We start from the raw sequence: 26723 nt of genomic DNA, 5'->3' as shown, positions 1-26723 counted from the left end.
TTAAATAAAGCAAGCATAAGGTTTTCCCATTACTTACTTTTTTGTTGTGAACTTTGTCTTCTCAATTAGCAATGAGGCAACACCCATTCACAGATTTTGTGATGCACCCTGTAGATCATGGGGAATAAAACAACTGATGAGAACTTCATTAAGTTTAAATGTTTCCAAAATGAATGTATTATTAAGGGAACAATGTTGACTGATATTGCAAAATACTGATAGTTATTTCAGGTATTATTAGTGTAATTACAAAATTTTAATTATAACATATTTCTGGTATAATTAGGCAAGAATAATCATGAAATGTGTACATGTACACACGTGCACACATTCACACACACACACACACACAATACACTATGCATTTCTATTTCCTTCCAGAGACGTATTTTTGGATTCTGGAAAGGCAGAAGTTAAGGAGATTATAAAAGCTTCCTGGTAACTGGGAAGTGTGGGAAAAAGCTGCTTGAGTACATGATGCAGATGGTACTCGATTCTTGGAGGACTTCACGTGGTTGCTAATGAGCAATTTCCTGTGAAGCACAGGGGATGTGGTAGAGGAATTCATCAGTCTAAAGGGATGGAAATTAAATAAGTATCATGCTAAGTGGATAATATATTTAAATCTTAATAGTAAAGTAATAATTCCTCTAGAAGAAAACAGAATATAATACTTTTATTACTTCAGAGTTCACAAAGATTTCCTAAACAGAGTACTGGGAAGACTGACAATGAAGAAAAATAATGGCTAAACTAGATCATAAACAAACTAAGAAATTTGTTTATCAAAAATTCACCATTACAGGAATGAAGTTAAGGCACAAGTAGGAGATAGCACAATGTTTATCAACTATATAATTTGCAAAGAGCATGTTTCGTATGTGTGTGTGTGTGTTTGTGTTTATGGTTCTATTTAAGGTGTGATGTACTCAACAAAAAATACAACACAATAGAAACCTAGGGGAAGTTTATCAAGTATTTAACAAAAGACAATTTCCAAAGTAAGTATATGGAAAAAATTCTCAGTCTAATTAGAAAAACGGCAAAGCAATGTATACTGTATAGTTGATAAATCTATTGTTATATGCAATGGGATAATATACTATTACAACTACATATACATACACATAAGTCTGAGAATGATCTAATTTTTAGTGAACAAAACTAGAAATATTACAACATTTTATCAAAATTAAGTAAAAAGAATATGGCGGGGTGGCCTTATGACATACTGGTTTAAGTCACTGCTTGGCTCACCTACACCTCATATTGGAATGACAGTTCAAGTACGGGTTACCCTGCTTCCAATCAAGCTCCCTACTAATGCATCCTTGGAGGAGGCAGATGAAGTGGGTCCCTGCTACACAAATTGCAGACCTGGATGGAGTTTCAGGCTCCTGGCTTATGCCTGGCCTAGCCCCGGCTATTGCATCTGGGAAGTGAATCCATGGATAGAATATCCTCTCCTTGTCTTATCCTATTCCATCCTCTCCTCTCCTCTTGTTACCTCTCTCTCTCCATCTGCTACTCTGACTTACAAGTAGATGAAAATAAACAAACAGTAAAAATATAGCAAACTATAGTATTGGGTATCAGCAAATTTTGCTCATCATGAGGAGGAAGGGCATAGTAATGCAGTAGGAGCAACAGGGAAACCTTTATTCTGGTTATTTCTAGAGCTAAGAGGTATTTTTTCTTGTGTTAATTCACTGAGTTGCAAAGTTGGGTTTTGGCACATTTTCCTATGTCATATTTTTAAATCTATATACAATTATGTGTTTATGTTCTATATTTATATTCTGAAACTTATGCTTTCCAAATATTTTTGATATTCAGAAATAGCTATGAAATATTTTTATTGGCTTCAAAAATTTAATGAAATTAAACCTCACAAAATATATAGGCTCCATATGCTGATGAAGATGCTATAACATTGGAAATATATGGCAAATTTTGACATTTAAAATCTATTATGTTATCAGAATATATATGACCAGAATATAGATATATATATATTTTCTTTTTGACAGGCAGAGTGGACAGTGAGAGAGAGAGAGACAGAGAGAAAGATCTTCCTTCCTTTTGCTGTTGGTTCACTTTCCAATGGCCGCCACGGCCGGTGCGCTGCGGCCAGCGCACCGCGCTGATCTGAAGGCAGGAGCCAGGTGCTTCTCCTGGTCTCCCCATGGGGTGCAGGGTCCAAGTACTTGGGCAATCCTCCACTGCACTCCCTGGCCACAGCAGAGAGCTGGCCTGGAGGAGGGGCAACCAGGACAGAATCTGGCACCCCGACCGGGACTAGAACCCGGTGTGTCGGTGCCACAAGGTGGAGGATTAGCCTAGTGAGCCACGGTGCCTGCCAATATATTTTAAATCAAAAAGAAAAGCTATCATGATTTGATAAATATTATCAAATTTGATAAATATTTCAATATAAAACATAAATTCTTTATAAAAAGTTCTACCCAAGACACGGAAAAAATTGGACTGGTGACATACTATTTTTGGAGGAGATACATGAAAACTGTGCATTGACATATTGCTATCTATATTTATCAATTTGGTCTGGAAATATTTTATTAAAGTATCAAATTTGTTTTCACCATGCATACCTAAGCACAAAACAATGCTATTGAAGCTTTTTTATAATAGCAAATTCCGACAACAAAATGAATTCACAAGAATAGAGGACTAAACTAACCTGTATCTATAAATGGAATACTGCAAAGGTGATAAAATATATGGAAAGAAAGTCTAGAGTTATGGTGCAGTGGGTTGGACAACTGCTGGCAGCATTGACACTGACATCCCATGCTGGAGCACTAGTTCAAGTCCTGACTGCTCTGTTACTGATCCAGCTTCCTGCTAATGCACTTGAGAAGACAGGGCCAGATGGCCAAGTATTTGGGCTCCTGCCATCCAGATTGTGTGTAGGATGGAGTTCTTCACCCCTGGTTTTGGCCTGGCCCAACCCTGGTTATTGTGGCCTTCAAGCAATGAACTAGAAGATATAAGATCCCTTTCTATGCCTATTCCTCTGTCTCTATCATTTTGCCTTTCACATATACAATTTTTTCAAGATTTATTTATTTGAAAGATGAAGGTGGTGGGGAGAAGGAAAGAGAGAGAGGTCTTCATCTGCTGGTTCACTCCCCAGATGGCCACAACAGTCAGGCCTGAGCCAGGGCTGGCTCAGACCAAAGCTGGACCAAAGCTGGACCAAAGCCAGGAGCCAGGAATTTCTTCCAGAATTCCCAAGTGGGTGCTGAGGTCCAAGCACTTGGCCTATCCTCTGCTGCCTTCCTAGGACCATTAACAGGTGGCTGAAATGGAAGTAGAACAGCCTGGACTCGAACCAGGGTCCATAAAGGATGCCAGCATCGCAGGTGGCAGTTTTACCCTCTATACCACAAGATCAGTGTTAATTTCTCATAGCATTTAATACTACTCTCAACATTAGAGTATATGCGAAACTATAGCACAGTATTGACACTGTTCATTGGGTGGTTATAGATAAACTGGCAAATAATGGCTACGCAATAAATACCGGCAGCAAAAAAAATTAGTACAAATTACTCATGCCTATATTCCTAATCTCTGTACTTAGACATCTCCTCTTATATTAACACTGTCTTTCATAATAACATTTGATTTTGAACTTGATTTAAACTTGAATTGTCTCTTCATTTGTATTATATAAGAACAAAGCTTTATGAGTATTATTTTTGGCATTATTTTCTGGCATCAAGTACTACATGGTAAACATATCACCAAATGGATTCTAAATGAATGCCAAAGAATTTCAATGAGTGGATTCATTGTGATATTCCTGTATATTTTTTCTTTTAGTATTTTTACAATTGTTTCCTTTAATTCTCTGTATTTTTTTTTTATTCGCTTAAAATTTCATTCTGGGAAGTGATGCACAGGCATAATCAGACTATCAAAAGATTTATACACAAAAAAGTTGAACAACCGCTGATCTAGGTCTCATGCCCAGGAGTGAACCTTTAGGTTTACCATATCTGAGTATTTTTAAGTTTAGTAGATGATATATAAATATTTTCTGAGGTGCTCTTGCCAACATATCTCCCAAAAGCAGAGTTGAGGTTGCCCACAGCTCCACGTTCTCAGAGGTTCAGTTCATTCAGGATGCTGTAAGAAAATATAGACTAGGTATCTAATACAAAAGAGAAATTTATTTCTCACAGTTCTGGAGGCTGGGAAGTCCAAGATCATTTCATCTGCAGAATTATTGTCGAGTGAGACCTGTGTCCTGTTCATTGGTGGTGTTTATTCACCGTGTCCTTACATGGTGGAAAAGACAAAAGAGCTGCTGTAGACTTTTTATTTTTTAAGTTTATTTTTTCATCTTTACTCATCTGAATGGCAGAGCAACACACACACACACACACAGAGACAGACAGACAGACAGACAGAGAAAAAGAGAGACCTTCCAAGTACTGGTTCATTCCTCAAGTAACTGCAATAGCTGAGATCTGGGCAGGTTGAAACCAGGAGCCAAGAAACTCCATTTGGGTTTCTCACATGGGGAGCAGGGTGTCAAGTACTTAAACTAACATCTGCTAATTCCCAGGAGCACTAGCAGGAAGCTGGATCAGAAGGCAATGGCAGGATTTGATCGTAGGCACTGCGATATGGGATGCGGTTGTCCCAAGGGGTGGCTTAACTTGATGCACCACAATGCCAGCTTTCCTCTAGCCTATTTTAAATGGGCAATAATCACTTTCATGAAAGTCCTTTCCTCATGACCTCATCGCCTTCCAATGGACCCCACTGCCTAATAACATCACCATTGAAGTTAAGATGTCAATTTGTGAATTTTTTTGTGGGGATAGGAGGTGCAAACATTTACTTGGCATTCTCTCATATTCTTGGATGTTTTAAATTTTTCCAATATGTTGGCTATCTTTTTTTTAAAGATTTATTTATATTATTCAAAAGTCAGAGTTACACAGAGAGAGGAGAGGCACAGAGAGAGAGAGAGAGGTCTTCCATCCATTGGTTCACTCCCCAGATGTACAACGGCAGGAGCTGCACTGATCCGAAGGCAGGAGCAAGGAGCTCTTCCGGGTCTCCCATGTGGGTGCAGCGGCCCAAGGACTTGGGCCATCTTCTACTGCTTTCCCAGGCCATAGCAGAGAACTGGATGGGAAGTGGAGCACCTGGGTCTCAAACCGGTGCCCATATGGGATGCCAGCGCTTAAGGCTAGGGCATTAACCCACCGCACCACAGTGCCAGCCCCTATGTTGGTTATGTAACTCTAATTTGCACTTCCTTGAATCCAACAGTAAAGAAACATTTGCAAACATTTTTTACTAATTGAATTTATTTTTATAAAGTGTTAGTCTTCATTGGTTTTCTCATTTTATCTAGTTTTTACTAGCATATTCATAAGTTTTCAAGGTCATGGTATTTTGTCATTACCTGAATGTAATACAGTAAAATACTAATATTGGCAATATATATTGCCAATACTTTCTACCATTTCATGACTTATTTTCTCATTTCACTCTGAGTTGACTTGTACAATGACCACATTTTAATGGTTTTGTGATTTAATTGTTTCTAATTTTCTAGTATTTTCCTTTATTTACACTCACATTTCAAGTGATAATTTAACTCACCTGTATTCTGATATTCCTCTTTAAAAAAATCTAAACTTTCTATTAAATACTTCTTAACCATTTAATCATCTTTTAGTTCTATATATTATTTTTATTAATTCTAAATCCAAAGGTAAATCATAATTATTTTTCTTAATTTCCAAAAATATGAAGATTCATTTTGTTTATTCATGATTACCAATTAATTATGGTAAAGTAACATGTTGTTTATATCCTAGGATATGTTTGGCATTCTAATGTTTCATATGTGCTTTTAAAATATATATTCTACAATTGCTAAGAGAATTACTCTATGAAAGTACATTTATTCTTCAAATCTTCCCAAAAATATGCAATGATTGCAAAAAGATGCTCATTATACTCATTAGAGAAATGTAAATTTAAGGCACATGAAATATCAATGCACACTATTAGAATGATAGACTATATCAATTTTTGGCAAAAAATGTGCATTAGCTGAGACTTTTATTTAATATTTGAAAAAATATAAAAGCCTATCCAGTTTGAATATGACCACATGTGATTTTCCTTATATATCAGTGTTCACTATTTAATAAACCGTCACAAAACAGTGATTTATTACAAGTATTATTCCCTCTACAATGCAACAGTTTGAAATAGGCAGTTTTGGTTTCAGCCCACTGGGTGTTGGGAGATCTTGGATGCCATCACTCATATATTTCGTATTTTGCATGATGGATGAGTTAAGGGGCCTGAGCTGGACTCTATTTGTTTTCCATATGTTTTTTGTTCAATTGCTTTAAATATTATTTTCGAAAAATTGTTCAGCTTGCATAACTCTAACAGGCTAGAATCTTCATCTAGTGTAAACTTCTTTGTCAAACAAATAGGAATTTCAATCTTAAATGTAACATCTAGAAATTAGTTATAAGTATGGTACTTATTTTTGTTTTTTCCTTCTAGTTTAAATTCACCTTTATATTTCCCATCTATGTATTATTTGCTGTTAATAAATCTTCCAGATCAGTGATTTACTTTTTACTTTTTGGCATTACTGCGTTCTTATTTTAAATACACACACACACACATACACACACACTTGAATTTCCACATGATTTGTCATCATTGCAAGCACTACCTTCATGCCTTATATAGCTTTCCTTCATCAATTCAAGTCTGTTCAACTTGTCACCTTCATTATAACAGTGGTTGTACTCCTCAATTATCTAATTATTTTTCCATTAGAGCATTTCCCTTGATCAACCACTCTTACAGTTAATAGGTACCCGAGGAGAGTGGCAGATAGCCAGGCCTTTTCTCCTGCTCTTCTGGGGAATTTAAGATGTTTCTTGCCCTAAGGAGACAGCCTTAGTACCACAGTCTGGAACTGCTTATCTCCATTCTCTGCAATACATCTTGCCTTGATAAACCCTGAGTCTAGGCACTATTTTTTTTACAAAAGATTTTTTTTCTTTTTCTGTCAAACATCTACCCGATACTGGATGGTAATTTCCGAGCAGCAAATGCTTTTGTTACGTGTTCATCTCTCAATTTTGGCATCTATGTCTCACCCACGCTGCAAAACCTTTTCTCTCCCATATCAGGTCAGAGCTGCCTTTTTCTTCTTCTCCTGGGTTATGTGCACCTTAAAAATTGTTATTAAGCTCTGGCTGTTGTGGCCATCTGGGCAGTGAACCAGCAGATGGAAGACCCCTCTCCATCTCTACTTTTCTCTATAACTCTGTCTTTCAAATAAATAAAATAAATCTTTAAAAAAATTGTTGTTAAGGTGCCATGTTCAAATGTGTTCCTTTGGTCCTTGTGGCATCTCTAGTGATAGGCTCAGGATGAAACCTAGCAAATTCAATTCTAATCTGATTTTTGTCATACTTTGTAGAGATGTATTTACTTATTTGAAAGTCACAGTTACAGAGAGAGGGGGAGAGACAGAGATTTTAAACCTACTGATTTACTCCCCAAATGGTTGCAAAGGTCAGGGCTAAGCCAGGAGCCTGGAACTGTCTGGGTCTCTCACATGGTCCAAGCACTTGGACCATCAGCAGATTTCCCAGGCACATTAGCAGGGAACTGGATGAGAACTGGAGTCGCCGACTAGAACCAGTGCTCACATGGGATGCCAGTGTCACAAGAGGCCATTTAACCTGCTATATCACAACGTCAGTCCCTGGTTCTTGTCATATTTTAAAAATGTACATCACAGGGGCATGCATTTCACAAAGTAGTAGACAATTGCTTGGGACGTCAGCATCCCATATCAGAGTGCCCGAGTTTGAGAGGCTGCTCCACTTCTGATCCATCTTCCTACTAATGCACATTCTAAGAGGCAGCAGATGATGGACCAAGTTCCTGGTTCCCTGCCACCCAGATGGGAGACCTAGGATGAGTTCCCAACTCCTGGCTTTGGCTTGACCAGCCCTTGCTGCTTTTTATTTATATAAATATTTATTATATTTATATATTTATTAAATGCATATACATAAAGTACTCTATAAACTATACTTTATTAGTATGATGTTTTGATTTCTTATTATAGTCATAAGCTAAGTAATATAATGATAAATATAATGCTAGGACTCTGTTAAAGTATATTTGATTTTCAATGTTACAAATTAAACATATTTTCCAACTTCAGTATGCATCAGAATTACAGGGGCTTGCTTAAAACACAGGTTCTGAGACCCTAACATCTGAGTTTCTGATTCTGTACATCTGGGGTAGTGGAAGAGGATCTCGATTTCAAACAACTTTCCAGGTGAGGATGATGATGCTTTGCATTGCTACACAGGAATTAGTTTTGATTTTGAACACTCACATTAACGCAATAGAAAGGAAGTTTCATCTGAGACCAGGGTCTACAGACTGTCAGGGAGTAACTAACAAAAATTTGTATTATCTTTTTAATATTTCCTGAGAGATTTCAATCATTTTTACCCATGGCCAATTTGACACATCTACATATAACAAACCTGTGCTCAAATTCTGCACGCAAGAATAAACACGATTCGTGATATTTTTCATTCTTCCCAACTTACCCACTCATTTTGCTCTTCCATCCTACCCTATTTTCCAAAGGCTGTTATAGAAGGGGACTTGCAGAGTTCACAGAAAATGGAAGTAAAGTATGTTTATTTTAATACAAAAGAACTTTGAAGTTCATGTATATGATTTCATCAACAAATTGATAATGCTATAAAAAACTGCATGGATTTTAAAAATTTAAGCAAAAATATAAACATTTTAATTCAACTTTGCATGAACTATTTACAGTACCATACTACATTAACCATTTTAGTGACTTTCTATGTTTTTATATTAGTCATAGTTCACCAGAAAGTAAATAAATAAATAGGATGCATATCTATGTATCTATCCATCTCTTTTTTTTTTGACAGGCAGAGTGGACAGTGAGAGAGAGAGAGAGAAAAAGGTCTTCCTTTTTCTATTGGTTCATCCCCCAATGGCCACTGCAGCCGGCATGCTGCGGCCAGCATGCTACGGCCGGTGTGCTGCGGCCGGCGCACCGCGCTGATCTGAAGCCAGGAGCTAGGTGCTTCTCCTGGTCTCCCATGTGGGTACAGGGCCCAAGGACTTGGGCCATCCTCCACTGCACTCCCGGGCCACAGCAGAGAGCTGGACTGGAAGAGGAGCAACCAGGACAGAATCCGGCGCCCCAACCGGGACTAGAACCCAGTGTGCTGGCGCTGCAGGCGGAGGATTAGCCAAGTGAGCCCTGGCACCGGCCTTATCCATCTTTTTAAAAGAGATTTATTTATCTATTTATTTGAAATGCAGAGCTACAGAGAGGCAGAAGCAGAGAGAGAGAAGTCTTCCATCCACTGGTTCACCCCTCGAATGTCCACAATGGCTGGAGCTAGGCTGTTCCAAAGCCAGGAGCCTGCAGCTTCCTCCAGGTCTCACATATGGATACAGGAGCCCAAGGAGTTGGGCCATCTTTGCTGCTTTCCCAGGCCTAGCAGAGAGCTGGATCAGAAGTGGAGCAGCCAGGACCCAAACCAGAGCCCATATGGGATGCCCCAGTTGCAAGCGGTGGTTTTGTCTGCTACTGCACAGCACCAGCCTGCCTCCCTCCCTCCTTTCCTCTCTCTCTCTCTCTCTCTCTCTCTTTCTCTCTCTCTCTCTCTATCTCTATCTCTATCTCTATCTCTCTTTCTCTCTCCATCATCCACAACTACATTTCTATCCATGTATCTATCTTTTGAGAAGATTATCTTGACAAATTTGTTCATGTGATTGTGAGGGTTGCCAAGTTCAAAATCTGCAGCACTAACAGGCTGGAAACTCTGGCAAGAACTGATGTTCCAGTCTTGATTCAGAGGCAGTCTGGATAATGAATTTCTTCTTCCTAGAGGGTGTCCACTCATAAGGCCCTCAACTGATTAGACAGCTTAGGCGTATTGTAGAGTATAATCTGCTTTACTCAAGGTAAACTGATTTAAATGCTAATCACACTTTAAAAATAAGTTCACAGCAACATCTAGAGTGATGTTCGAGCAAAAACTAGATGCCACAGCAAAGCATCCTCAACACATAAAACTAATCTTCATACCCCCTGATATCTGCTGGGTTTATTCAGTTGTGAGCACTAGCAGAAGATACGAGGAAGGGAAAAACAAGAATTCAGGAAAAATATCATTTTGTTTTTACACTGGACATGTTATCTGAAATTTCATAGTTTCTGCTAAGAATACAGTTTACACATGATGCTAACTTTTCAGTCCCACAAGCTGCTCTCCTTCCCCCTCACCCATTCCAATTCAGGAGTGTTTACAGACCCAGCCTGCACCTCTTACAAGCTCCCTAGTACATCTGTCTTGTATGTGTTGCCTAAACTCTCCTCCTTTCTTTGAAACAGCCCCTTCATTACACTCACTACAAAATATCCAAAGTTACAGATGTTTGTTACACTCTCTAAGACTTTTCTTTTCACTCTTAGATACTTCAACTGTTCAATATAATTTCCAGTTTTATTTTTGAGACCCCTTTGTTTGCAGGGATATCATTTTGCAATCCTCAATTGACTGTTAACACCATGAAGCGGGCTTGATATTTGGAGGTACAGCAAGTACTGAAATTGAGTTGAATAATACTACAGAAAATAATCTTCACTATCAAACTGTTTTCAATCATACCTTACCCTGTTGGAAGCAAAAGGCAGGCTTTCCTTTAGGTCAGCAGTTGGTACCACTTACGCGACTATGGTGGGGAAATATGATATTTTTATTCTCTTTCTTCCATATCCACAACTTGACTCTTCTACATATAAAATATGTTGCTTTTTTGCATTGTTTGATGGGATTGGTGAAGCCAGCACTGTACTGGTGCCTTTTTCAATGACTTACAGCAATGTATTCCACTCTTGCCTACTGCTTATCTTATTTCTCCTCTGTAGTCTGTAACCTGCATTCTTGCTTCAGGGGCTAAGCAGTCACTGATACAATTTTTACAAGAATTTGATTTAAAAACTACTAAAAAATATTTTTGTGAGCTTCCAAATAGAGTGTAGGCTACAGGTTGAAACATGGCACACCACACTTTAAACAAATGTAGAATCTTTCCATTTATTTGCTATTGCCTGTGCACTTCTTTTTCCAAATAGAGTTTCTAGAATGAATTAGCACAGCCATAAACATCTTATAACTAATCTCCTAGATAGAAGTAATAATAACTAATAAATTGAAGTTAACTGTTGAAATTTAATAATTCTGTTATTTTATGTATTGAGACAACTCCTGTAGGTTCACAATTAAAAGAGGTCTAATAATTCTTAAGTTTAATGTTAATCTGGAATGTATGGTTATATACCTGGGATCTTTATCTCCAAATTTCCTCATTTTAATAAGGGCACTAGTCATATGGATTGAAGGACCAAACTTAAGACCACATTTAACTTTTTAAAAGTTTTTTAAAAAAATTATTAACATAAAGATAGCAGATTTCATGTATTTCACAGGTACAATTCTAATAAAATAATCATACTTCCTTCTTACCTCTAGCCACTCTCCTTCTTTCCTTCTTTTTGCTTCAATTTTTGCAATAATATTTTTATTTCATATATACAGCTTTAAGAGTATAATGATACTTGCCATCATACCCTCATTTAACTTTAATCACTACCTATTACAAATCTGTCAAATTTGCGGTACTGAAGAATAGATTTTCAATAAAAGAATTTTGGGGAGACAATATTCAGTCCATAATGCTATGTATTTGTGAAAATAAGGTATACGCCAATATCTGTATTGCTCATTCGTGCAAAAGGAGTAATGATGATAGATGAAAACCTAATGACACATTTTCTTACAGTGCTGTGTGCAATGGGATGGAAAAGATGGGGCCCACACTGACTAAAAGGAAAGAAAGGAGGGGTGATATTCCTTAGAGGCTTCCTTTTTACAGTGCATATGTTTGACAACAGGATAATGTTTTGGAAAGTCAGAGAGAGGGAGAGGGAAAGAGAGTGAGATAGATAGATATAGTTATGTATAAAGAGGTACAATGTATGTATATACAATGAAACCATCAGTGGTGGGGGAGCATGTGAAAGGGAAAACAAATATTAATGAACTGTATTTCAAATGACTAACATAACTGGCATGTGTTTGTGTGTTCATATACATTTATTCATCTGTATAGTCTTTTATCGCAGATATCCATTTGTCAGACTCTATAAAATGTGACATATGAAATACTTTCTACATGTTTATAATTAAACCTTCTATTTCATATTTCTAGTATACAATTTAAACTACATATTTAGTAAATACATTTCTAATATATATATAAATTTATTTATAAAAATCCAAAAATTCATTTTATAGCATATAAATGTTATATACTATATGTTAAATACATGCTATATGATTAGAAATTTAAATATTATAATGTTTATTTCCTGACTTTTTGCTAGTTATTTGACTTTTATTTTCTTGGAGTAATATCAAAGATAGGAAACACGTTTTATGAAATTAAAAACATTTTTCACTGACAGATAAAGTATTGGCTACTAAAATTTTCTGGATTTTTTGACAGTATTTTAAATTCTATATAAGAACACATTTCTGTAAAAACTTTAAAATTTGAGTGGATATTAAAGGACTCAAGAAAATTGAAATCATTTTATTAGCAAATGCAAAGAAAATAGTCTTGTTTTTATGATTATAGTTATTGATGTTCATACAAATGATTATTTGTAACAAAGAATTGCTCATTACTTTTATAAGCTTATCAATTTCACATTTTTTTTCTGAAGAATAACATAAAAAACATATTTTCTAGGCTTTGTACTACTCTGATTATTTCTTTTTTGAAGAACATGTTCCTGGACCCTCAGGCATTTTTTCCTCAGAGTATTTTACCTTATCCCCAGTTTAGATTTCTATTAACTTAGATTTTTAAATTTACTGGCCAAGTTTTCCTCAAGAAAAGGAACTTACTAATCATGTAAATTAGAAACAGAGAAAGAGAGAGAGAGAGACAGACAGAATCCACATAACTCTTTACCTTATATCTTATTAAATTTATAAGAATCAAAAAATTAATTAATTCTAGATTCTCTATTGTTAATACAATTTTTCAATAATAAATTTTATACCAATTTAATTAATTCTTTAAGTATTTTACTACCACTTCTCTCATATTGTAAAGTTATTATTCTCCCATCTGAGATTAATGGAGCTCATACTTCCTGATGACTGCATCAAAATTACTGACCTAAGAGATATTTAATTTGCTTCTAGTACATTATTTAATTATTTCTCAAAGTTTGTAAATATATCAAGCAGATTTTCTCTAAGCCTATACTAATACTTTCATAACTTATATTTGTTGATCATTGGCTTACTGCTTCCACTTTTTTTTTCATTACCTTCAAGTAATCAAAACCATTTCACTGATTGTAGATTTTTTGCTATAGTTTATCATTGTTTTGCTGCTTATGTTTTTCCATTTATGGTTTCTTTGGAAATTTAATAGGTTTTCAAAAATGAACAGGAAATTATGTTCATACCAAATTTTCCAGGAAATCATAACTTAGTTTTAACTTTATGGATGCCAACCAATGCAAATAATTTTCAGCTGATAATGCTATTTTCATTGTGAACACTCATATCATAAATAATAATGCTGCCATGTCCTTCCCAAAGTAGCTGTACTATTCATAAGGGCCAAAAGGTGAAGTGAGACAAATGCCCATCAATGGGTGAGATACAATTTCGGTTAAAAAAGGAATGAAACGAATGCTGCAATACCAAGTAGGCCTCTGAAACACCACAGTAAGTAAAGAAGTAAAGCACACAAGATCAAATATACATATGATAGGATTTAATTCCTATAAAATATCCAATACAGATAAATCAAATGAGGCAGAAAGCAGATTAGTGGGTTTAGCAGCTGGGGGAGGAACCATGGCAAGAAACTCTGTAGTGAGAATGGCAATCTATTTCATCAACCATGCTGAAAGTATCTTACAATTTTGATGTAGTAGTGTCACAATATTATGAATGATGTCTGTGATTTGTTCAAAATAATTATTTTGTTATCTAAATTATTACTTAACTAAAAGATTTAAAATGTTGATATAAAACCTTATGCTTTCCTCTCTTTTCCATTTTTCACCCCATTCTTTATAGCAACAAATTATTTCTTGCAAGTTTAGGCAAATATGTTCATACATTCTCCTTTCCTGCTGTTTCTTTAAAATTTTGTTTGTTTATTTATTAGAAAGACAGAGTAACAGGGTGGGGGGTACTAGAAAAGGGAGGGAAGAGGGAGGCAGAGGGAGAGGACATTTCCATTCATTCTCCAAATGGCCACAACAGCTAGAACTGGGCCAGACTGGAGCCAGGAGCCAGGATCTCCATACTGGTCTCTCAGATGGATGGCAGGGGTATAAGTATTTGGGTCATCTTCCACTGCTTTCCAAGGTGCATTAGCAAGAAGCTGAACAGGAGATGGAATAACTAGGATTTGAAGTGGTTCTCCTATATTTGAATGCCAGTATCACAAGCAGTGGCTTAATCTGTGGGGCCAAAACATTTGCCATCCTATTCCTATTAAATCCAATAAATCACATTTTTTTTCAGTGGCACTGTTTTCCTTGAACACATGCAATATAACTACACAGTAAATTTTGAAGTATAATTTAAGGATCAAAAATATATGTAACTTTTGAGAGACATTTTAATACTGTCATCCACATAGGTTGAACTATTTTATTGTCCCAGGATCGTACGACATTTCATTTCCTAAGAGTTTGACCAATAGAATATGTTGTTCTGTGTTTGCATTTTATCAGTCTGATAGGTGAGACATTGTGAATAAGTGTATTTTGTGTATATTTTTTAAAGTTTTATTTATTTAAAATATAGTCTCACACACACACACATACACACACATACACACACAAGAGGAGTGAGAGAGCTCTCATGAATTAGTGATAAAAAAATCATCTCATCCATAAATAAAGCCAATGTAATTTTTTCTTTTACAACCTATGTGTGGCAAATCTTTTTCCTAATTTCATGGGTTAATATTTCATATGCAGTCAAAAATATGTAGAAATGAGAGGTTTACTTGACAGCTAATAACTTTAGTGTAGACGACTTAGTGTTTCCCCAAAGTGCTAACCTCAGGATATGTATACATATAAATATAATTCAGGTTTTTAGTACTCACTTTCTTTCATATTTTTAAAAATGATTTATTTTAAAGGCAGAGTTAGAGAGAGAGAGAAAGAGAGTGGGACAGAGAGAGAGAGAAAGAGATCTTCCACCACTAGTTCTCTCCCCACATGGCTGCAATGGCCAGATCTGGGCCAGGCCGAAGCCAGGGGGCAGGAGTTTCTCTTGTCTCCCACATGGGTGGGACTTGGCCCACCCTCTGCTGCTTTCCCAGGTGCATTAGCAGGGAGCTGGACCAGTAGTAGAGCAGCCAAGACTCTAACATGGGCCCATAGGAGATGCCAGTGCTGCAGATGGTGGCTTAACCTGCTACGCTACAACACCAGCCCCTTTCCTGTACTTTTCATGTTCTTGCATCTATCAGAAACAAAACCTTTGTCCTACACAATTTCTTTTACTTTTTCTGTTTATTTTTCTGTTCAGCTCTTGGATATCTAAGATTGTAATGGGAAATCAATTAACAAAATGGAGTAGGCCTTAAAATGTTCCTTTGCAATGAAAACCAAGATCATGTGGTCATATGGGTTAAGAGGGCAGGAAGTAGTGTTATGTTTCTAAAACTGTATATGTGAAATACATGAAATATGTTCCCTTTATATAATAAAGAAAATATATTTTTAATGTCACTACTCTGTGTGTGCATGTTATCATTGGTTAGCATCTCACTGAACCACAGCTCATCCTTGTTAACTGTTTCGTCCATCAAAAATAATGCTGAAGGAAGGGGATGCCATCTGATAAAATGATGATACATTTTATATAGACAACCTCTTTTAAATCTTGAAGAACACATAACATGTATATGTATGTGTGTGTGTGCGTGCTATCAGAAACCGACCCCCCCTTTACTTGAGTGGGTGCATTTTGTTGTTCTATAAAAATCATAATAGGAAATCTTCAGGACCTCAGTCCAAGGATTAGTGTTAGATTAAGGATTATTTACACAGGGAACATATTGTGGTTTTACATTATCTTCAGATTTCAACAATCCTATAAAATATTGTTGCAAGTTTTATAAAGTCCTAAACAGCCTTAGGCTGAGTGACTGCATTTGTGTTCACTGAAAGTTATGGTTTCATGACATAGGTTTCTGATATTGTATTGTCCACAGCAAAAATGAATATCAAAGAGGACAGCCTACTCCAATCACTGCTTGTGTAGCAAATATACAAATACATAGTTAAAGGATATAGGGAAGGGGGCGAGGGAATCACCACAGAAATTAAGATTACAACTTCACTCACTATTATAGGGAAATATAATCAGGTCGAAATATTTATTTAGGGTTCATAATACATGTCATTTCTCTCTCCCATTAATTCCTTCATCTACCTGTGCCGTACTCTTGGAAAATGCATATACAGACAGAAGCAAACAAAATAATACAGTGAGAGCAATTCTGAGAAATAGAAAGGAAAATTGTTTATGTGTTTAGGGGTTAGATAGTTGAAAGGTCAGTTACGTATTAGAAAATTCATTTCAAGCCTAGAAAGGTTAGTAGCCTGGAAAAATTCCCTGTTGAAATAAATGGCCATATTCTTCAAAACACAGCCTGTCAGAAGAAAAGAGCAATTTACATTTGCACACTGCAGATGCCTTGGGAGGAGGGATGTTCCCTGACACTTGCAAATGAAAAATGAAACAAGGGAATTCAAACTGGTCTTAGGTCTCCATTTCTTTTAAAGACACATGAGATATTTATATATATATTTATTACTCAAACAAATTTTAAACATTATAGGGAGAAAAATGCCCAAATAATAAATTCACTGGCAAGTTTGTGACAAGAAATCTATGGACATACCAGCTTTAGAATTATTATTGAATTTCTATCTGGAACTGCTAGTAAGGCCAAATGGCCTCTATACTATATGCAATTCTCATCTGAGTGATGATTTAATTTCTAAAAAATTGTTTGAGAGATGGGGAGAGGGAGACAGAAAGAGAGAGAGTGAGAGAGAGAGAGAGAGAGGGATTCTCCCATCTATTGACATCCTCTACAAACGCTCCTAACAGCCTGAATTGAAGCCAAAGCTGGTTGCCAGAAGCTCAATCAAGTTTCCCAAAAGGGTGGCAGGAACTCAATTTGTTAGTACATTATTGCTTCCTCCCAGAGTCTGCATTAGCAGAATGCTGGAATGAGAAGCTAGAGAGGGGATAGAAATCAAGTGCTCTGTTATGGGACAGGTACATCCATCTTTACTAGGTTAAGTGCCTTTATTTGAATGACTAAACAAAGCATAGACAGTGTTACATTCACAGAATCACAATCATGAAACTTCTTACTGAGTTCATCACTAAGCATTTTGGGTAAATACATATTATATCCAAATATATCTTCAAAGGTAATCTTGATTGTTACCACCCATTAAAAATTATATTTACTATTTATAATTTAGTAATAATATAATTTCAACTCATTAATTTTTTAAAGCTTTATGTTTATTTACTTGAAAGGCAAAGCAACAAAGAAAGAGAGAGAAGGAGATATATTCCATTTGCTGGTTCATTCCCTAAAAGCCCAGAATAGCCAAGGCTGGGCCTGGCAGGAATCTGGAGCCAGGAACCCCATCTGGGACTCCCATTTGGGTGTCATGGACCCAAGTACTTGAGCCCTCATTTGCTGCCTTCCAAGGTTTGCATTAACAGGAAGCTGGATTGGAAGTAGAGGCAGGACTCAATGCCGAGTCCTCTGATTTGGGATGCCAGTGTCCCAAGGGGCACCTCAATTCACTGTGCCACTATACCTACCCTTCATTGATATTCTTAATAGGTTGATCCCTAATTTTTTATTCTGTGAATAAAACTAAAACAAAGTAGAAATTAAATCTTTTATCTCCTTGAATATTATGACAACAAAAGAATGTCAAGTTTAATAAAAGCTATGTATTTTTCAACATCAAGTAACTTTATATATAAAATTATATCTCAGGTCCAATGTTGTGGCGTAGCAGGTAAAACTGCCACCTATGATGCTCTCATCTCCTAGGGACACTAATTCAACCCTAACTGTCCCTCTTCCAATCCAGCTCCTTGCTAATGGCTTTGGAGAAGCAAAGTGTTTGGATACCTGACTCCCACATGGGAGACCTGGATGAAGCTCTTGGCTCCTGGCTTCAGCCTGGTCTGGCCATAGCCATTGTGGCCATCTGAGGAGGGAAGCAGTAAAGGGAACATACCTCTCTCTGTCTCTCCTCTGTTACTCTTTCAAAAAAATAAATAAATCCTTTTTTAAAAATAAAAATATATCTCTTTAAGTAACTGTTTACTTGGACATATTACTTTTCTCACTGAAAACTGAGACAAAAATGCCTTTTTCTAGTAAACTTGTATTTGTTTCTTTATAGTAACACTTTTTCATACATCTTTCATATCTGTTGAATATACTTTATGCCAAATATGTCTTCTTTATCTTTCTGCTGCAATTCAGTGGCTTTTCTAAATTATTCATAAATGACTAGGAATTCATATTATACCAAATTGTATTTACTTCTGTTTCGTATTGAATCCATAATCAATCAAGTATACATATAATGCAATTATCCAAACTCCTCAATGTTTCTGTCTGCCAGCACATTTCGTCTCTCCAGATACATTTATGCTCATGATTGATGGACCAGGAAGTTTACTCAGGGGATTCTTGAGTTTGTATGGTGATTCCTTCTTAGGATCTTCAAAAGCAAATGCAAGCAGATGGAAACCATGTGTGCTAGAGCTTTCATGTCAAATATCAGTACGAATATATTTTCCAAAATAAGCCTTTGAGTTTAACATAATTTTGGTCTGAATCATGAATTATTCCTTTTCCCCTCACTTTTATTATTTCTGTAAATCCCCCAGAGTATTTATTTTGTTCAGTTTTCTTCCTATTCGAAATGGGGAAATTTGCCTGAAATATTCTAACATTACACAAGAGTCTAAGAATCCTTGTGCTTTTAAATAGTAGCACAGAATGCTGTATCCTTTTCTTGATAGAGTTTTAAATAATTCAAAGTAAGTGATGAAGAAATTAACAAATTCAATGCTGATTATTGAAAGTGATCAGAGTTTGTTAATTAAATATTCTATATCACATTTTGTAATGAAAATTAGTGTCTTTTCCTCAAAGGATTTCAAATTTGTTTCATTAACAGCACAATTTAAGCTGTATAGGAATTTATTAATTTTCTGTTCATTTCAATTTGGATTATAGTTAGAGATGATTAACAAGCTAATCATTTTAAAGGAATTTCAAAATAGCTTATTAGATCATTCTCGGCATTGATCTTTTATCCCAAATGGCTAAAGAAAATCAAATTAACAGTGTGAATTTTTAATCGCATAGTGAACAATTGACGTACTGTCCATGAACCAAAAGATAACATTACAAATAATATTTCCTGAATTATCACAAAACTTAAAAGTGAGAATTGTTGACCTTGTTTTACCTAATTAGATCCATGGCTGTTGTCAGCTGCAATATCATAAACATCTCTATTCTTATTAGGCCAACCTCTCACACTATTTTGAACATACATTGTACAAGAGGGAAGAAGGATCACTGGTGTTTTCTGCTAATAATAAAAAAGGCAAAAGAGAATGTGCACTTACTGCCTTTGCAAAGTGAGGTTTAGAGTGTCTGTAGATAAGAGTTGTATTTATAACTATAGCTTTAAGCAAGTGCTCAGGAATTGACATTGTGGCATAGCTGGATAAGCCACCACCTGCAATGTTGGCATCTCATATGGGCACTGGTTCAAGTCCCAGCTGCTCTGCTTCGAATCCAGCTCCCTGCTAATGTGCCTGAGAAAACCACAGAACATGGCCCAAGTGCTTGGGTCACTGCATCCTGTTGGGAGACCCAGATGAAACTTCTAGCTCTTGACTTCAACGTGGCTCATCCCCAGCCATTGCAGCCATTTGGGGAGTGAACCAATGGATGAAAAATCTCTCCCTCCTCCTCTCCCTCTGTCTTTCTCTCTTTGTAGCTCTACCTTTCAAATAAATATTAAAAAATAAAACAAAAACAAAGCTCAGAGAACAGGTAAAAACAAATACAGATCAGAGTTAACCATAACATACAGTCTTGCAAACAGATGATAAGCCACTATAAGAGTATAGCACCAAAAATTACATTTTATTTTGTTTAAAGTTGCTTCCTTTCATTCTTTTTAAACTTTTCATTTTCTGTAGTTTTTTTCCTTGAAAGTCACGGAGGAAGAGAAAAAGACATCAAGAGATCTCCAATTTGCCAGTTTATACTGCAACATCTGGCTTGAGCCAGATTAAAGCCTAGAACCCAGAAACACAATCCTGGTCTCCCACATGGGTGGTAGGCACCCAACTACTTGAGACATGATCTGATTGTTCCAAAGAATGCAAATTAGCAGGAAGCTGGAGCAGGAGGTAGAGCTGGAATCCAAACTCAGGGAGTATGATGTGAAATGCTGATATCCCAAGCAGTATCTCAACCACATCAAATGCCCACAACTATTTTTTATTCTTGGATACCATAAACATGATGACAAAAATATATTATAAAACATTCTTGATTACGTGAATAAAGTCATCCACAAATTTACCTTCCAAACAAAATGATTACTTCTTTTTTTATCTTTTATTTAATGAATGTATTTTTTTATAGATACAACTTTAGGATTATAGAGGTTCTTTCTCCCCTACTCCCCCAGCTCCCATCCCACCTCCCTCTCCTTTTCCCATCTCCTTCTTCAAAAATGATTACTTCTTGTTTTCCTCTTTCCTATTTATAGCTTTTCAACCTTTTCAAAATAGATAATAGAAAAATTTTAGTAGATATAAATTTTTATTTAGTGAAATAACACAATAATTCCCATGATTTTATAGTCTTTATATTTATAATTTCATGGCAATTTAAATGTTTTGAAATAGGATACATAGCATTTGAAAGAGACAATAAATTAGAAGGTCTATTCAGTGAAATAATTACAGAAAACTTCCCTAATTTGGAGAAAGAGATGTCAAGTTCATGAGGCACATAAAACTCCTAATAGACATGACAAGAAAAGATTTTCACCACCAAACACTCTAGTCAAACTTTCAACAAAATAAATAAAGACAAGATTCTAAAACATACACAAGAGAAAAACCAGATTACTTTCAGAGGATCCAAAATCTGACATCTCATCATAAACCCTAAAGGCTTGGATAGAAGGAAGAGACATAGTCCAAGTATTAAAAGAAAATAAAAACTGTCACCACAAAATACTGTACCCTACAAAGCTCTCATTTATAAATGAATGCGAAACAAAGACCTTCAATAACAAACAGAAATTAAAAGAATGTGTCATTTTTTTTTTTTTTGACAGGCAGAGTTAGACATTGAGAGAGAGAGACAGAGAAAGAAGTCTTTCTTCCATTGGTTCACCCCACAAATGGCTTCCACGGCCAGCGCACTGAGCCAATCCGAAGCCAGGAGCTAGTTGCTTCTTCCTGATCTCCCATGCAGGTGCAGGGCCCAAGGACCTGGGCCATCCTCTACTGTGTGAGACAGATTATCTTTCTTTCTTTCTCTTTCTTTTTTTTTTTTTTTTTTTTTTTTTTGACAGACGGAGTGGATAGTGAGAGAGAGAGAGACAGAGAGAAAGGTCTTCCTTTTGCCGTTGGTTCACCCTCCAATGGTCGCCACGGCTGGCGTGCTGCGCTGATCCGAAGGCAGGAGCCAGGTGCTTCTCCTGGTCTCCCATGGGGTGCAGGGCCCAAGGACTTGGGCCATCCTCCACTACCTTCCCGGGCCACAGCAGAGAGCTGGACTGGAAGAGGAGCAACTGAGACAGAACTGGCACCCCAACCGGGACTAGAACCCGGCGTACCAGCGCCGCAGGTGGAGGATTAGCCTAGTGAGCTGTGGCACCTGCCAAGAATGTGTCAACTCTTGTCCAGCCTTACAAAAATTGTTTAAGTATATGCTCACACAGTAACACAGAAAGATAGTCATTATTATGGAAGAATACTAAGGCAGATAATCTCCTAGTAAAAGTACAAAGGAAATCCAAAGGAAACAACAGAATTATTTACATAAAAAGAGCCAAGGAGTTACTTTTAATAGTAATCTTTAGTGTAAATGATCTAAATTCTCAAATTAAATGTTAGAGACTGGCTGAAACAAAACAAGACCTATGTATTTGCTGCCTACAAGAAACATACTTCACAAGCAAAGATACATGCAGGCTCAAAGTAAAAGGATGGAAAATGATATTCCATGCTAACAGAAAACAAATATGGGCCAGTGCCACAGCTCACTAGGCTAATCCTCCGCCTGTGGCGCCGGGTCTCCGGGTTCTAGTCCCGGTTGGGGCGCCAGTTCTGTCCCAATTGCTCCTCTTCCAGTCCAGCTCTCTGCTGTGGCCCGGGAAGGCAGTGGAGGATGGCCCAAGTGGTTGGGCCCTGCACCCACATGGGAAACCAGGAAGAAGCACCTGGTTCCTGCCTTTGGATCGACGCAGCATGCTGGCCATAGTGGCCATTTTGGGGGTGAACCAACGGAAGGAAGACTTTTCTCTCTGTCTCTCTCTCTCTCACTGTCTAACTCTGCCTGTCCAAAAAAAAAAAAAAAAAAAAGAAAGAAAGAAAAAGAAAACAAATATGAGCTGGCATAGCCATCCTAATATCACACAAAATAAACATTAACAAAAACTATTAAGAGACAAAAAAAAAAAAAAGGGCACTGTGAAATAATTAAAGACCAATATAACAGAAGATGTGACTATAATAAATGTATATACATCCAATGCCAGGGCACCTGGCTATTTAAAACAAATTGTTAATGGATTTAAGAAAGACATAGACTACAATAGAGTAGTAATAGGGGACTTCACCCAAGTTCATCAATGGACAGATCAGCTGGACAGAAAATCAACAAAGAAACAACAGAGCTAATCTACCCATATCTGGACCAAATGGACCCAACTGATATCTACAGAACCTTTCATCCCCTATCTGTCAAATACATACACTTTTGATCATTGCATGGAACTTTTTCAAGGATGGGACATATGCTAGGCCTTATTCTAAGTCTCAGTAAGTTAAAAAAAATGTAAATCATTCCATGCATCTTTTCTGAACACAATGGAATGAAACTGGAAATTAACAACTCAAGAATCTCTAGATCATATGTAAACACATGGAGAATGAACATGCTCCTGAGTGAACAGGGAGTCATAGAAGAAATCAAAATGGAAATCAAAAAATTTCTGAAAATGAAAGGTGACAATACAACATATCAAAATTTGTGGGATATAGCAAAAGCAGTGATAAGAGGAAATTTAATAGGAGTTGGTATCTACAGCAAGAAATTGGAAAAACACTAAATAAATGAGTTGTCGATACATCTCAAGAACCTAGGAAAATGACAACAACATAAACCCAAAATTAGTAGGACAAAATTAACAATTAAAACTAGAGAATAAACAAAGTTGAAACAAAAAAACCCAATACAAATGATCAATAAAATAAAGAACTGTTTTTTTTGAAAAAATAATTAAAATTGATAAAGCATTGGCCCAACTAACCCCCCAAAAGAGGGAGAAGACCTAAATCAATAGAATAAGAAATGAAAAAGGAAATGTAATAGAAACCATAGGAATAAAGGGAATCATAAAGAATTAGTAGAAAGAGCTGTATGACAATAAATTGGAAAATCTAGAAAAAATAATAAATTCCTGGCCAAAATTGAGTCATGAAGACATAGAAAACCTAAATAGACCAATAACTCAGGCAGAAATTGAATTGGTAATAAAGACTCTCCCAACAAACAAAATCCCAGGACCTCATGGTTTCACTGCTGAATTCTACCAGACTTTTAAAGAAGAACTAATTCCAATTCTTCTCAAGCTATTCAAAAAATTGTGAAGGGAAGGAATCCTCCTAAACTCCTTCTATGAGGCCACCATCACCTTACTTCCTAAACCAGAAAAAGCTACAATAGAGAATAAGAACTATAGACCAATATCGCTGATGCACATAGATGGAAAATCCTAAAGAAAATATTAACTAGTTGAATCCAATAACACATCAGAAAGATCATTCACCCAGACTAAGTGGGATTTATTTCTGGTATGCAGGGATGGTTCAAAAATCACAAAAATGTAATATATCACATAACCAAACTGAAGAATAAAAATCATATTATTATCTTCTTAGATGCAAAGGTAGCATTTGATGAAACACAACATGCTTTCATGATGAAAAGCTTAAGCAAATTGGGTACGGAAGGAACATTCCTCACCACAATGAAGGCAATGTATGACAAACCCACAGCCAGCAACTTACTGAATTGGAGAAAGTTGGAAGCATTTCCACTAAGGTCCAGAACCAGACAAGCATGCCCACTTTCACTGTTCATTCAATAAAGTTATGGATGTGTAGTCTGAGCCATTTTGCCAGAAAAAGAAGCCAAAGGCACTAAAATTGAAAAGGGGGAAGTCAAATTATCCCTATTTGCAAATGAAATTATTCTATATATAAGGGAACCAAAATACTTCACTATGAAACTATTAGAAATCATAAAAGAGTTTGGTAAAGTGGCAAATATAAAATTCACACACACAGGGCTGGCACTGTGGCACAGTGTGTTAATGCCCTGGCCTGAAGCGCCGGCATTCCATATGGGTGCCGGTTCGAGACCCAGGTGCTCCACTTCCAATCCAGCTCTCTGCTATGGCCTGAGAAAGCAGTAGAAGATGGCCCAAGTCCTTGGGCCTGTGTATCCATATGGGAGTCCCGGAAGAAGCTCCTGGCTCCCGGCTCCTGGCTTCGGATAGGCGCAGCTCCGGTTGTTGCAGCCAATTGAGGAGTGAACCGTTGGATGGAAGACCTCTCTCTTTCTCTCTGCCTCTCCTCTCTTTGTGTAACTCTTTCAAATAAATAAGTAAATCTTAAAAAAATTATTTAAATTAACACACAAAAATAATAACCTTTGTAAATACAGACAATGCCATGGCTGAGTTAGAACTTCTAATATTAATCCCAATTATAATAACTACAAAATTAAATATCTTGGAAAAATTTAACCAAGGAAATGAAAGATCTCTTAAAATTATAAAACATTAAAGAAAGAAATAAAAATATGGATTTTTAAATTAATTAATTTTCATTTTATTTGAAAGGCAAAGGAACAGGCAGAGTGAAGACAAGTGTGAGACAGATTATCTTTCTTTTTTTTTTTTTTTTTTTTTTTTGACAGACGGAGTGGATAGTGAGAGAGAGAGAGAGAGAGAGACAGAGAGAAAGGTCTTCCTTTTGCCGTTGGTTCACCCTCCAATGGTCGCCACGGCTGGCGTGCTGCGCTGATCCGAAGGCAGGAGCCAGGCGCTTCTCCTGGTCTCCCATTGGGTGCAGGGCCCAACCACTTGGGCCATCCTCCACTGCACTCCCTGGCCACAGCAGAGAGCTGGCCTGGAAGAGGGGCAACCAGGACAGAATCCGGCGTCCTGACTGGGACTAGAACCCGGTGTGCCGGCGCCGCTAGGTGGAGGATTAGCCTATTAAGCCACAGCGCTGGCCCAGATTATCTTTCATTCACTGGTTTACTCCCCATCTGCCTGCAACAGCCACACCCGAACCAGGCCAAAGACAGGAGCACAGGTCTCAGCCTAGTTCTCCAGCATAGATGGCGGTGACCACAGTACTTGAGCCATAACCTGCTGCCTCCCACAGTGCACATTAGCAGTAAGGTAGAATCAGAAACAGAGCCAGCACTTGAAACCAGGCATGCCAAAAACGAGACACAAGTATCCATAGGGGCATCATCACTGTACCACATGATTGCCCCATTTCATATGGATACATACATCAAAGAATTTTTAAAGTTTTAAAAAATTTCTTTCTGATACAAATTACATGTTTTTTATTTTTAATTTGTATCTTATTTGATATCTTTTAATATGTACAGATGTTTGTGTTATTTTTATTTAAAAAGATTTGAACCATTAAAAATGGGTTAATTTAAGTCCTATATCATGTAATAGTATTATTCAACTGTCTTTACTTTTTTAATATTCTTAATCTAAATGCTTGATCCATTTGGAACTTATGTTAGTTTCAAGAGCCAAGTACATAATTTTCCAGATGGCTACAAAATTATTTCAATAGTATTTATTGAAAGCTATATCTTTGCACTTCAGATCTGAGATGCCACACTGGCATGTATTTCACTTATTATTCATTTATTCATTTATTCACTTATTATTATTAAGGGATTTCACTTATTATTCATCTGGATTTTCTATTTCTGTATATGTTTAATTGAAGTTTTATGTTTTAATAACCCATAACAGAGGTTAGCCTGCACAATAATCTATTTAATATTTTTTCCACTTTTAGTTGTTCCTTTTCCTTTGAATCATGTCCAGTCTTCCTATGACACAAATAGTTTCA

The sequence above is a fragment of the Oryctolagus cuniculus genome, chromosome 2, assembly GCF_051225735.1.
Source record: "Oryctolagus cuniculus isolate XC-2025 breed Fujian yellow rabbit chromosome 2, ASM5122573v1, whole genome shotgun sequence".
In the NCBI taxonomy this organism is placed as follows: domain Eukaryota; kingdom Metazoa; phylum Chordata; class Mammalia; order Lagomorpha; family Leporidae; genus Oryctolagus; species Oryctolagus cuniculus.
The sequence above is the reverse complement of the archived record's forward strand: the minus strand, read 5'-3'. Positions refer to the sequence as shown.